Genomic DNA, 15,243 nt, shown 5'->3' with positions numbered 1-15,243 from the left:
CATCACCCAGAATGATACCACAGTATGAGCAGAAAATGATTGACTTCAACAATTGTCTAAGTTTTTGGTGTTATTCTAAGTGGATCCAGTATCTGTCTGCCTGGGATGACATGATCGACAGACCTCGATGCTTTGCCAGAGACAGCCTGCATCTGTCACCCCTGGGATTCTGGGTGCTGGGTAGGGTTCTTGCCACCCCTATAGTGCCTTTTTTAGGCAGTGTTCCAAAGACCACAATTCCACCATAACAGCTACAAACAAATGCAATCTGGGGATCATACTGCTGAATACTAGAGGTATCTGAGGGTCATGCTGCTCAACACTAGAAGTATCTGAGGGTCATGTTGCTCAATACTAGAAGTATCTGAGGGTCATGCTGCTCAATATTAGAAGTATCTGAGGGTCATGCTGCTCAATACTAGAAGTATCTGAGGGTCATGCTGCTCAATATTAGAAGTATCTGAGGGTCATGCTGCTCAATACTAGAAGTATCTGAGGGTCATGCTGCTCAATACTAAAAGTCTAAATCTCAAGATGCGCTCGCTCAAAGCTCTCCTCAAAATGGAGAATGTTGACATCTGTGCTGTAACAGAGACCTGGCTTAAAGAGGCAGAAAGCACCCCTGCACTCCCAGGCTAAAAATCTTTCCATAACTTTCCACCTCAGAATATGGCTGGAAGCTCCAAAGGTGGTGGTGTCTCCATATTCTTAAAGGATACACACACCTCTAGACTGATAGCCCAGCATAATGCATCTGAGATACTTAAGGTATAACTAACACTGAGTAAGACAGCGATACAAGTCGTAGCTTGCTACAGAACCCCAAACATGTCCCTAGACTCTCACTCCAAGTTCCTAAGCACCCTGAAATCTATCAAGGTCCAATCCAATACTCTCATACGGGGTGACTTCAACTACCCTTCCATCAACTGGGAAAACTATTCAAGTACCAATGTACAGGCCCATTGCTTTCTGGAATTTATCAGTTCCATTACCCTAGACCAGCTAATTCTGACCCCCACTAGAGGAAGCAACATCCTCGACCTGACTATCACCAACATGGGAGAGCACTGTTCCACACCTATAGTCAATTCCTCCCTGGTTAAATCTGACCACAAACTGATTAGCATGGAAATCTCCATCCCATCTATGACCCTCGCTAAGGTAACTACCCTGAAATCTTCTCTAAAGCCAACTTTGGTCAAATAAAAACAGAGGCGGCTAACTTCTCGGCACCCATGCCAATGGAAAATAGCTGCATGACTGCCACATCATACACCAAGGCACTGTATGAGTATGTAAACAAATGCATGGACCTTGCCATACCAAATAGAACTAAGCCGCTCTCCTCCAGAAAAGGAAGCCAATCTGGTGGTCCTCAGCCATCAATAAACTCTACAACAGAAGGAAGAAACTGTTGCAGAAAAAAATGAAGTAACAGGACTGGAAAACCTGTCTCAACAAAGAGCTGAGATCCCTTATCAAATCCTCTAAAGCCAGATATGAAGGCAGAATTGTGGCTTACACCAAAAACAGCCACAAAACCTTCCATAGCTATATCAAACACTTCCAAGGCAATACCCAGATTTGCTCTGAGTTATTGCACAATGGCATCTCCTATACTGAGCTAACAGATATAACAAACATACTGGCAGACAGATTCAGTGCCAACTTTACCCGTCTGCCCCCCATGGGCCCTATCACAATACCAGAAGAAAGCCTGATACCCACCATTTCTGCAGCACAAGGTAAAGACTGCATTGTCCAAAGCCAAGAATATAGCATCCGTGGGACCTGATAATATCTCTGGCTGTGTCCTACATGAGCTACAAAATGAACTGACACATCTGTGTGCCCTGTTCAATCAAAGCCTTACCTCAGGCTATGTCCCTAACAAATGGTGTACTGCTACAGTCATCCCCCTCCATAAAGGAGGAGTAACTACAGACCCTGGGGACTATTCCCCCATTAGCCTGAAGAGTCTGGTATGCAATGCTATGGAGTGCATCATCATGGACCTGCTTAACAAAGATATAGGCAATCTCGAAACTATTGACCCCGCACAGTTTGGCTTTGTCAAGGGGAGATCCTGCCTGCTGAACCTGGTTGACATTTTCAAGGCAGTCACCAAGGCTGTGGATGAGGGTAAGGCGGTGCATACAGCCTACCTAGACCTGGCCAAGGCCTTTGATACCATTCCCTACTCAGGTATCATTGATAAACCCACCAAACTAGGCATCAATTCTTACATCACTAGGTGGGTTGCAAATTGGCTCACAGACAGGACCCACAGAGTGAAAGTTGCAGATTCCAAGTCAGACTGTCAACCATCCATGAGTGGAGTTCCACAGGGCTCAGTCCTGGGCCCTCTCCTGTTTGGCATCTACTTCTCAGAAGTCCAGGCCAACACAGAAGGACCCTGACTGACCTAGTTCACCGATGACTAAAAGCTATCAGTCATTATCAACTCCCCAAGTGATGCAGACATCCTACAAAAGGGACTCTCTGAGACCAATGACTGGTTTCAGAACCATGGCCTTAAGTTTAACGCCAAAAAATGCTTTAAAATCTCCTTTGGAAAAAACTCAGTTCCCAGAAATTACCACGTTGATGGGAGCCCACTGAACACTGAAGGTGCCATAAGAGATATGGGCACCCAGATTGACAGCCACCTCACCTTTGACCACCACATTACCACTGTGGTCAGAAAGTCCTTCTACATGGCACATCTTACAACCAAAGGTTTTGCATCCAGGAAGAAAGAGGTCATTATCCCTCTCTACTCATCCCTCATTAGACCAATCATTGAATACAATGCCTCATTTGGCATGTACCTGACCAGACACCTACAGCAGCTGGAGAGGCCACCAAAGGACCTCACAAAAAGGATCCTAGGCCTTAAACACATGTCCTATATGGACAGACTCAAGAAACTTCGACTGTTCTCAGTCTCTTATCGTCTACTTAGAGGTGATCGCTGCTTGACTTACAAAGCCATGTCCGACCCAGCCCTAAATGCTAAACCTAAAGAAATGCCAATCCCCCGCACCACATGCTCCAGAGATCACAACCTCATTACCACAATTAACTGAACATGCTGGAGAGACAGGTTCATCTCCCAAAGACTGCCCATACTCTGGAATAAGCTTCCCATTCATGTCAAGCAGAGCAGCTCGCTGGCCCTCTTCAAGAGAAATCTTGACAAGTGGATGGGTAACAGAAAGTTCACCCCAGGGATCACTCCAGTTGCCCTAGTAGATAGGGGCACTGTGAACCAACATCGGGTGGCACTGTGCCTGAGCAATTTTTTTGGGCTAGGCTTGTAAAGGCTCCAGGGCCATTAGCCTATTACACAGCAATGAACCTATGAACCTATGAAGACAACTGTAATGTCAAACATTATTAACTGACAGAGATCATTAGTGGTTTTACCAGGGACTGGTAATAAATAGAGGCCACATCAGAGATGTTCTGTAAATTCATAGACAGGTAAAGGGTATTACAGTCTGTCAGAGTGGGTGGGTATGCATGTATATATGTTTGAATGTGTGGATGTGTGATACAGAGTGAATTAGGGGTTACTGTGTCAACCAGATGTACTACATACTTCAGAGACATCCAAATTAGTTGATAATGAGGTCTTTTGTCATTGCACAGATGTCTCTTTGAATCACATTTGCCATGACTGTGGAAACAGACTCTTTCAGCTGTATCGCCTAAAACCCATGATGAGTTTCTTTATGAATCCCAAAGACTGCATGTTATTTGTTAATTTAATTATTTATGCATTTATTTGTTAGTTTGATTGCTTGTTGGTTAAGTAAGCTGACCCTTCTTATTTGCTTTTTAGCCATGGCCTAATTCAAGAGAACAATGGTAAGTCAATATACATATATACTGAAAATGTAGTTCATTCAATCACCAGCTTATTTGGAATAGAGGACAGTAACAACAATACCTTGAGATAACACAGACAGAAACAGAAAACATTCAAAACTTTGCACTAATAATGACCAGAGGCCATGAATGAATCCCAGAAATACAAGATGAGGGTTGTGCCGCTAAGCCGATGTTCTGTCATATGATATGTATTGCACGTACAAGTGACAGTAATCTGTCAGTATTAATACTAATAATGTAGTACTGGAAGTTGCCCAGGAGATGGCTGAGAAGGGCTTTATGTTCAACCTACTTACATAGATAGAAAATCATAACAAAAATAAAAATAAAACTTAAAGATAGTTTGGCCAAAATGTATTTGTATGAGGTATTTTATTAATACTTTGAAGACATGGAGGGCGTTATTATTGAGAAGCACCGAATTTGTGCAGAATAATTGTATTTTAAACTGGCAAGGGGACTGTGAATTTAAGGGACTATACTTCTCAAATGGAACAATAGTTAAATATGGATGTGGGTTACAAGTATCGTGAGTCTTAAGTTTCAGGGAAGTAGAGTGTTACTTCATGGGCTATGTATTGTGGTTCTAAAGGCATTAGAAAGGATATTACTTTTTAAAAGTGTTAAAATAGGTTCATAGGGTCATAGGTAGGTACTAGGCTATTGGCCCTAGGGCCTATATAAGCCTAGCCAAAAAGGTATCCTAGCTTTTGACACCCAAGAAAATTTTTTTTCTGTGCCCCATGTCGAGCAGAGCCACAGAAGTGATCCTGAGGTGTATTTCCTATTTCCCATCCAGTCATCAAGATTTTTTTTGAAGAGTGCTAATGAGGAGCTTTGTTTGATATAGATAGGTAGTTTGTTCCAGAGTATGGGAAGTCTCTGGGACAGGAATCTATCCATCCAGCATGTTCTGTTTATTGTGGTGACAAGGTTTAGGTCCCTAGAGCATGTAGCTGCTCGGAGGGATTGGGATTTTTTTAAGTGGAGCATGTCCAACAGCTCTGGGTTTGACATAGATTTGTATGTTAGGCAGAGATCGCCTCTAAGTAGGTGATATGCAACGGAGTAAAGCTGGAATTTTTTGAGACGATCTGACTAGGGCATCTGTTTGAGGCCGGTAATCCTCTTTGTGAGGTATTGCGGTGACCTTTCCAGTTGTTGCAGATGTCTTGCGAGGTACATACCAAAAGTGACATTGTACTCTATAATGGGTCTAATGAGTGATGAGTAGAGGGGAACAATGACATCCTTTTTCCTGGATAAGAAACCTTTTTTGATGAGGTGTGCCATGTAGAAGGATTTCCTGACTACTGTGGCAATGTGATTATCAAAGGAGAGACTACTGTCCACCTGTGTCCCAAGGTCTCTTATCATACTTTTGGTGTTAAGTAGACTACTGCCTATGTGGTAGGTCATTGGTACAAAGTTTTTACCAAAGGGGATGACAATGCACTTTTTGGCATTGAGCTTGAGGCCATGGCTTTGACACCAGGCATCTGTCTCAGTGAGGTCCTTTCGTAGGATGTCCACATCATTAGGAGTTTCAATTATGGTCCTACTTTGCAATCATCTGCAAACTTTGTTTGCCAAATACCTTCTGTGTTAGCCTGTACTTCAGAGAAGTAGATACCAAACAGGAGAGGACCCAGGACTAAACCCTGTTGTACTCCACTTGTCACTGGTCAGAAGTCGGATTTGGAGTCTGCTACTTTCACAGTGTGGGTTCTGTCACTGAGCCAGTTGGCAACCCATCTTGTGACATAGGGAGTTATACCTAGTTTAGTGAGTTTATCTATAATTCCAGAGTAAGGGATGGTGTTGAAAGCCTTAGTGACATCTAGATAGGCTGTGTGAACCACCTTACCCTTGTCTATGGCTTTTGAGACTGCTTCAAAGAAGTCTATCAGGTTTAGGAGACATGATCTGCCTTTTACAAACCCAAACTGGATAGGGCCCAGAGTTTGGAGATTACCAATGTCTTTGTTTATAAGTTCCATGATGATGCACCAGGCTCGTCAGGCTAATGGGGTGGTAGTTCCCAGGGTCTTTGGTGTATACCCCTTTGTGGAGTGGGATAACTGTCGCTGTGCACCATTCAGTGGGCACAAAGCCTGAGGTGAGGCTATGATTGAACATGGTACTTAGGTGGGGTGCCAGTTCATTCTGTAGTTTGTATAGAACACAGCCTGGGATGTTGTCAGGTCCCATGGATGCTGTGTTCTTGGCTTTGGCGAGTGTGGATTTTACCTGTGCAGCTGTGATTACAGGAACTTTGCATTCTTCCGGTATAGAGATGGGCCCTTTAGGGGGTGAGAAGGGGGTAAAGTTAGCACTGAACCTATCTGTCAGGATGTTGGCAGTATCAGTTGGTTCTGTATATTTAGTGCCATTGTGCTGTAACTCAGAGCAGATCTGAGTGTTGCCATTGATATTCTTGACATAACTATAGAATGCTTTGTGGTTATCTTTAGAATCAGTGGTGATTTTGTTTTTGTAACTAGCTTTGGAGGATTTTATGATGGATCTCAGCTTCTTACTGAGGCTGACCAGGGAGTTCTTCCAATCATGGGATTTTACTCTTTTTTGCAACAGTTTCTTTCTTTTGTTGTAGAGTTTGTTTATGGCAGGGGACCACCAGATTGGCTTCCTTTTTTTGGAGAATAGCATATTGGTTTTTAGGTATAGCACAATCCATGCACTCGTGTAAGTGCTTATAAAGTGCATTTGTGTAGGACTCAACAGTCATACCTCTATTGTCCATCTGCATGGGTGTCGTGAAGTTTGCCACTTTTGTCTTGAAAAGCATGAAGTTGGCTTTGGAGAAATTTTTTAAGGTGGTTTCCCTAATGGGGGTTGTGGGTGGAATGTGGATGTCTAGGGTGATTAGCTTGTGGTTGGATCTGACCAACAAGGAACTGACCTCTGGTGTGGAACACCGGTCACCCATGTTGGTAATGACCAGGTCTAGCATATTGCTGCCCCAGGTGGGGTTGTGGATAATTTGAGCAAGGCATTGGAATTTATGAATTCCAGAAAACGTTGAGCAAAAGAGTTGGTACATGAATAGTTTTCCCAGTTAATGGTGGGGTAGTTGAACTCACCCATTACTAGGGTGTTGGGTTGTACCCTAATATTTTCCAGTGTATCAGGAAATGAGGAGTGGGAATCCTGGGGCATGGTGGTGGATCTGTAGCAAGCTCAAATTTGGATTGCGCTCTTGCCCAGAGTTAGTTGCACTTGGATAATCTTGGATGCATTATGCTGAGCCACTAGCCTTGAGGTGTGGAGATCCTTAATCAATATGGACCCACCTCCACTTTTAGTTTTTCAGTGAAGGTTAGGTGACCGAATGATGTGGTATGAATTATAGCCTGTTAATGCAGGGGTGCTCTGTGGAGCCTTGAACCAGGTCTCTGTCACTGCACAGATGTCGATATTCTCCATTTTAAGGAGTGCCTCTAGTGAGTGCATTTTGAGGTTTAGACTTCTAGCATTGAGTAGCATTACCCTCAGATTTTGCTTGATTGTACCTGCTACAGTGGTGAATTTGTCATTTGAACCTTGCCTAGAAAGGCACTATAATTAGGGAAATACAGAAATTATGAGTTGTGGGAGAAAATACTCTTGCATTTATATAGCATAATTAAGAGGCAGTTCAGGGATTAAACGTCTATAAGACCTGAGACTCTGTGCTGGGTGGATATGGAGGAAGTATGAAACAATGACATTTGAATTTAGTTTGCCAAACTTTGTATGTGCATCAATATTATGCACAGATTTTAGTAGATTTTATTTTAAACACAGAATTCTAAGCACTGCTATCTAAATATGCTGTGCTATTTGGATATGTTGGTTATACAAGTGTAATCTCAAAGTCTAAAACTGGGAAGGAAGGGAGATTTCTGAAGTTAGGGGGCAAGGAGTTCCAGATGATTGGGGTAATTTTGTATGCAGCCACTTCACTAGAAATAAGGGTGAAACGAGTGTTGCCAAATTCAGAAGTTCCAAAAACTCTTTCTTTAAAACATATTTCTTTTTGAAAACAGATAGTCAAAATTACTTTATGTGGCAGAGCATGATGTGCTAGTAACCTATTATACTAATAAGCTACTGTTCTGACCTCTCCCAAAAATCCAAAACATCAAAAGAACCAAACATCTTATCATTACTCAAAAGGTCCCCTGTAGCCTTGCACAAATTTGAAAGTCATTTTGTCCAACATCTGAAAAGCTGATGATAATGAAAGTAAAATATGTTTTTCTCTGCAATGTCAGGACCGGTGTGTGTGTGTGTGTGTGTGTGTGTGTGTGTGTGTGTGTGTGGGAGGGGGGATGATGTACTGGAGGATGAGATGGTATGAATGTGGGTCTGTAGAGATACAACCTCAGCAGGAGCTGCAACACTATGGCTTGATCTGCTTGACATGTCCATGACATGCATGACAGAGGGTTTAACATTCTGTGCATGCTCCTGCCATGAGGGTTGGATCTGCCAGGAGTTGCACTGGATGTACCATGACACTGGTTAGATGCTGCTGTACTGCATCACCTTGAGTGATGTCTGCTATGTGATGTGATGGTGTGGCAACAGCCACAACCAAGAGGATGGCCTTAACTAAGAATAGAGACCTCCACACAAATGTTACTGTGGAAGTGTTAGCATTGTTGGAGTTGGATCTTAGTTGTCCACAGACTCATAGGCTACCATATGTAGATATAGCAGCTGACTGGCTGCATGGATGACCCTGACCTCTGGAAGGTGAGACAGATATGACTCTGCATGTTCCAGACTGCGATGTAGTCTGTCCAGATAATTACACATACAGGATATAGACTCCCATAGGTCATCACACTTACCCTCCACCACCCTCACTATGTCTACCATGGCTGTGGTGGTGCAAGCCTGTGCCTCTGTGAAGGCCCTGCACATACACTGGGTTGTGATGAGTGACACACTATCCTCAAGTGGAGAGAAAGATATCCACATCTGCAGTGACTACTGTTACCTACCCCCTGTGTGGCCATCTCTGCCCATGAGTACTAGATGGAGGCATATTCTGATATCTGTCTACTGAGGGCCATTACACTTCACAGATCATTAGTGTCCCTGCCATCCTGTCTTTCCTGTAAGGTGTAGGTAGCCAGGGTATCCACAGACATATAGGTAGTGCTATTCTTTGCTGAGTATGCAGTGGTCACACTCTTTTGTCTGACAGACTCCATCATCCCTGACTGTGCCAGGTTATCACGTTTATCATTATCAGAGCCTGCAGATACTGTAACTTCAGGCAGGGCAGTACAACAGTACTGGTGCTAGATAAAGAATCACCTGAAACTACACCAAAGCACATAATATCCAGCGTAAGTATGACCCAGAACCAGAAATATACATGCAGCTGAGTTTTGCAAATACAAACATGATAAAACTAATACTTTGTGTGCATACCTAATGAGGATGGCTGTGGATATGGAATCCCTGATGTATCTCTATACCATAAGTCAGACATACTTAATAAGTTTTATAGTAATTAGTGGGTACAAAGGGTTGGGGGTTGGCATAATGGATAAAATGTTTATCTAACAGGTACACGGTACAAGGTTTGATTTTCACCATAAATGGATTTCAAAGGCAGCTAGCTTAGTACTTCCTATGATTTTGTGAACACATGCATAGGTTATGTCTCTCTCTCTCTCTCACATACATGATAAACATGTGGGGTATTTCGTTCAGATGCTTTAATACATAGAAACACATCAGGATGGATAGCAGCATCCTAAAATACAAACAAACTGGCTAACAGTCAGACCTTACATACATGCATACATGCTTATATCTCAATGGCTTACTAGAAAATGGCAGTCTAGCTTGCACGTGCTCAGTATTTACACATTTGTGCAAGGCCTTGGATAGTTTGCTAAAGGTACAGACACACATTGATCTACATTCTCCCTCTTGAAAAGACTACCCTTTGTCAAAATAATAGAGTTAGACACGCATTACTATATACATTAGAAACAAAAAACAATGTTCATGTCCAAGTTGCTTCGTATATGTCACAGGGTTTAGAGATACAACCATATCTCACAACATATCTTGTATCTGGACTAAATTTAGCAACAGGGACAGTTTGTGGTGCACGACTTATATCAGGAACTTCTAGATTCATCACAGGAATGGGAATGTACTCTGGACCTTCCTCTGGAATTGGAACTCCGGACAACTCACTCTGAGTTAAAGAGTCTTTCTCACAGGCTATGTGCTGTGGTAAAAGCTCAGACACCAGTCTCAAATGCTTCCAATTCCACCTAAAGACTGCTTCTTGTGATTCCACAATGTATGATCTCGGCTCTGGGCAAATATTCTTCACGACAACAATCCGATCATAACCTTTGGATGTTTGCATCCTTACCACTTCTCCTTCTCATAATAGATTGAGCAGTTTGCTTATTTTATAGTAGTAGGACTTCTAGGTTTGGTGCTTCTTCAAAATATTGTCTTTCATTGACCTATTGTTCTTGACACATGAAACCAACAATTGAATACTGAATGGAAATGTGGTTCTGGTTTGTCTCGACAGAAGTATCTGAGCAGGTGAACCAAGATGTTTATCACAAGGAACATTTCTGTGATTCAAGAGATTAAGGAAAACATCATTATTATCTACTTTTGACTTCTCTAGTAACTGTTTTGCACATCAAAGTGCACATTCTGCCAAACCATTTGACTACAGGTATTCAGGGCTACTCGTGGCATGAGTAAAGTCCAATTCTTCAGCAAATCTTTTGAACTGTTGGCTTGTAAACTGCGTGCCATTGTCAGAAATAACTTTGTGCGGACCACCGTGTACTGCAAAATGATGCTTCATTTTAGTAATGACAGCACTGGATACTAGGTTAGGAAGTAGTTCAATCATGAACTAAGTGGAGTATGAGTCTACTAACAAAAAATAATATCGACCATTCCACTCGAAAATGTCAGCGGCTACTGTCGACCAAGGTAGTTCCAGGATCTGGTTTAGCTGAAGTGGTTCCTTCTGTTGATGTGGCTTTGTACCATTACACATTGAACAAGATGAAAGTGCTCTCTCAATGTCTTGTGACATAGAAGGCCAAAATACTAGTCCTCTCACCCTTCTTTTGGTAGACTCGGTACCTGTGGCCAGAATGCAAGATAGTAATGTACTCTGACTGTAAGGACTTTGGAACAATTACTTTCAGACCTTCTTAATGATACCCTTGTCAGGCAAAATCTCATCTCTTTATGGAAAATAAGGTTGCATTTCTTGAAGTAAACTAGTTTGCTTTGATGGCCATCCTGTTATTTGCGTTAAAGTGTAGTGAAGTACTACTTGTCAGTCAAATTAGTTATCAGTCAAATGGGCTGTTGATCAAATGAAGGTAACCCATATACATACACACACACACACACACACACACACACATATATATATATATATATATATATATATATATATATATATATATATATATATATATATATATATATATATATATATATATATATATATATATATATATACATTAATATATATGGGTCTACTTTACTTACCTGTATGGCCACACCACCTACTTTACTTTGCAGAGATGAAACTACCAACAAACCAGAAGACAGACATCTGGAACACCGACTTTTTCCAGTTGAGGTAAGTAACTGCTTGCCCATCCCAAAAAAATATAAACCAAACAAAATTAAACCCATCCAAGGGGGAGGCTTCACCCCCCCACCCCCATAACTAAATATACCAACTCCAAGATCACATTACCTCAGGGGTAAGGGGCAAAGTTCAACAGGCTGGCCAAGCGGTTATTTACCTCGAGTGGAAAGTCGGTGTTCCACTTGTTGGTCTTCTGATTTGTCGGTTGTTTCATCTCTGTAAAGTAAAAGTCGGTGGTGTGGCCATTCGGGTAAGTAAAGTAGACCCATATACATATATATATATATATATATATATATATATATATATATATAGATAGATATTAGTAGAACTTTTTATATATATATATATATATATATATATATATATATATATATGTGTATGTATTAGTAGACCTTTATATATATACACGATTCAGACTTTTGTGTTATCATTAAATAGTTCATATTTATTTTTCTATCTTATAATGCTATCTATTTTCAATAAAATCCCATTTTGAGTTTTCCACATTTTGTTAGCCGATATTTTGTGTTGTCGATCAATGAATGTATTCTGATTGAAATATTAAGTCTGAGCAGCCTGGTTTCTTTGTATACATCATTTGTTTCAGACATCATGACTGCATTTCAAACTACATATGCCTGTTGGTGTGTCTAACTAGATCCCCATCAGAAGCTCAGAGTTTTAAAACTTTGAACGTCAAATGGCTGAGACCATAATATCGAAGTTTTGAAACTTCAAACATTTTGAATGGAGATTGCCGTATAGCACAGAATGGGAGATTTAAAATTTTCCTCATTGTAATGCAACCTTGGAGATTGGACATTTATTGAGCAGGGGGTATGGGGAGTGCAGGAGGCCTTGCCCCCCTGCAAAAATGTAAAAAACTGTTTTTTTTTTTTTTTTTCATTTTCGAAGTTTCAAAACTTCGATCTTTTGGACTCGGCCATTTGTAGCTCGAAGTTTTGAAACTTCGAGGATTACATGTAGATCCATCTAAGTAGCTCATCATGTTATTCTCATATCTATCTGAATGCAGGTGATGATTGCTATTGGTTCAGGACCCCCGCAGTTGTTTATGATAACAGCCTTGTTAGACTTAGAAGTGTTTTTGTTTCTTCAAGAATTTTATGTAAGTGTATCACAGGCAAAATATATAGTGACTTCATTTTGTCATTATGTTTGAACTTCTCTACCACACCCTGTTTGTTACTATCCTTTCTACAACATACATTTATTTTGTTATTATTTCATTTCCTTTCATTTATTTTACTGTTATATGCAGCGGTATCAAAACTTACACCAATTCGTCTGGCAAGGCCTGTTGCCCCCCCACAGCTGGCAGTAGAAGTTGATCACTACCACCACCTCCACCAGAAAGACCCAGTGCTTTTGGGTCCCTCCCAGCACCAGTGACATTTAGACTTCCTGCCTTACCTGCACCACGTGCTTTAGGTAGTCCTGAAATGAATGCTGGCACAGTTACACCCACCAATAGTAGTACCAATGGAGGTGACATCTTTGTCACTAGATGGCAGATGGCAGACATTACAGAGTGATTATTGACAGGAAGTTGGATTCCTATATTGACCAGAAGGAGAATCTGCTCTGGTGACTTTTTGAGTCACGTCCCTGTCTAACCCTATTTTCACCATTTGAGATAGAGCCCAGTGGTGAAAGTAGCCATGGTGGTGAGTAATCTCTAACTGGATCTCAGCTGGCAGAGATTGCTGCTGCAAACAGCCCATCTTATCCCACCACCTGGTGTCCTCCAGTCTTTTGCGCCCATGTCCATATGTGTTGGTTGTTTAATCCTGTCCTCACTATTGTCTTCCTGTGTTTGCTTGATGTCTCCTCTCCATTGTGTGACCCCTCCCCCTCATTGTGTTACCACACAGCCTGTCAGCCATGTCTCTCTTTCACTGCTACCTACCTTAACCCTATTACCTTCCTCTTGCAGCCCTTCCTTCCTTCTTCATTCTGTGCACCTGTCCCAATATATATATATATATATATATATATATATATATATATATATATATTACCTCACCTTCCCTACCTCTGTCCTGCTCATTTCTTAGTTGCTTGCCTTCTGTTCTACTCTCTACTTGCTTATTCTTTTCATCTCTTTTCTATACTTCCATTTCCAACCTTCAGTCTCATCAAAAGTCAATAAACACACCAAGCACATGGCCTTGTAGGGCTTCCACATCAGTTGTCTTTGTGATCATACTGTGTGTGATGAGATGCAAAGAACAACATCGATGCCCATGAATAATCACAGAGAAGTAACGCTGCTCATTGTATTGCAGCAATCAAGTACAACCACTGTCATGCACTATGTATAGTGGCCTCAGCTGGCAATGAGTTTGCAAATGAGATTAGCTTCATTGTGCAGTACTGTGTGTGCATACAACGTAGGTTGAAGCTGACACCTGTCGTATAACTGCTTCAGTAGCTCAGCCTGAAAATGAAATGCTTTGCACAGTGTAAGTGGATATGGTTGTGAGTTAAATTTCCATATAGGTTGTGTGATTTTTTTGTCTTTAATTTTTTGATTCTGGAATTATGTTCATAGATTTATAGATTTATACTAGGCTAATGACCACCAGGGTCTTTTCAAGACTAGCCATACAACCCAACCCGACTTTGTCCCTTAGTTCCTTAGGCACCTATATGATGGGGTATGTTAGTAAAGAGATAGCTAAGGGTTATGTCGGGGGGTGTTAGTTGGGGATTCATTTATTTACTGTTGACCTCTGCCCATCAGAGACATGGAGCCCAGACCATGGGTGAATTTGTAATTTCTGATCCAACAACAAGAAAAAAACTGAAAGTCCAGCACTCAGTGCTTTTAATAAAATGACAAAGAAGCTGTCAAGTCCAACTCTTCATCAGTACTTGAAAGCTTCTTTGTCATTTTATTAAAAGCATTGAGTGATGGACTTTCAGTTTTTTCTTGTTGTTTCACTGAATGTAGTTGGAAGTCCTTTAACTTCAGGTGTTTCTTTTTTTTTTTGGAATTTCTGATCTAATGATTAAGGTTTCTTTTTAATAGGGTCAGGGATGAACTCTGCTTCACATAGATGGGGAGCCTATTCCATAACATGGGGATCCTTTGAGACACATATTGGTCTCTCCAGCATGTTGTATTTATGTTGCAGACAAAGTTCAAGTCTTTGGATCTAGTGCTTCTGGTGCTGTTTGCTTTGCAGATGTGCAAGAAATCCATCCGAGCTGGATCTGAGGATAGCCTATATGCTAGGCATAGATCATTTCTCAGTAATTTGTAGAAGGTTGAGTAGCTTTGTGTTCCCACACCAAAAACTATTTCATGACAAGGTGGTGGGTGGGGGATTGCAAGGCTCTCCCATGATGGTGAGTACTAGGTCTGATATCTTTGATCCTCTGGTTGGAGTGTGCACAATCTGTTTCAGGCTGTCTATGTTGACAAGGTCCAGGAAACATTGTGCATGTGAGTTAGAGGCAATGTATGTTTCCCAGTCTATAGAATGATAGTTAAAGTCACCTCCAGAATAGGTTATTTGGTAGCATGGTGAGTGCGTCTGTTAGGTCTATGTAAGACCTGTGAGCTTTGTGGTTCATAGAGGGTGATCTGTAGCTACCAGGACATGGTAAGGAACCTTGTCTATGGAGACTTGAAC

Source organism: Protopterus annectens, chromosome 13.part0 (assembly GCF_019279795.1).
Source record: "Protopterus annectens isolate FY-2018-M chromosome 13.part0, PAN1.0, whole genome shotgun sequence".
NCBI lineage: Eukaryota > Metazoa > Chordata > Ceratodontiformes > Protopteridae > Protopterus > Protopterus annectens.
This window is presented reverse-complemented; position numbering follows the sequence as displayed.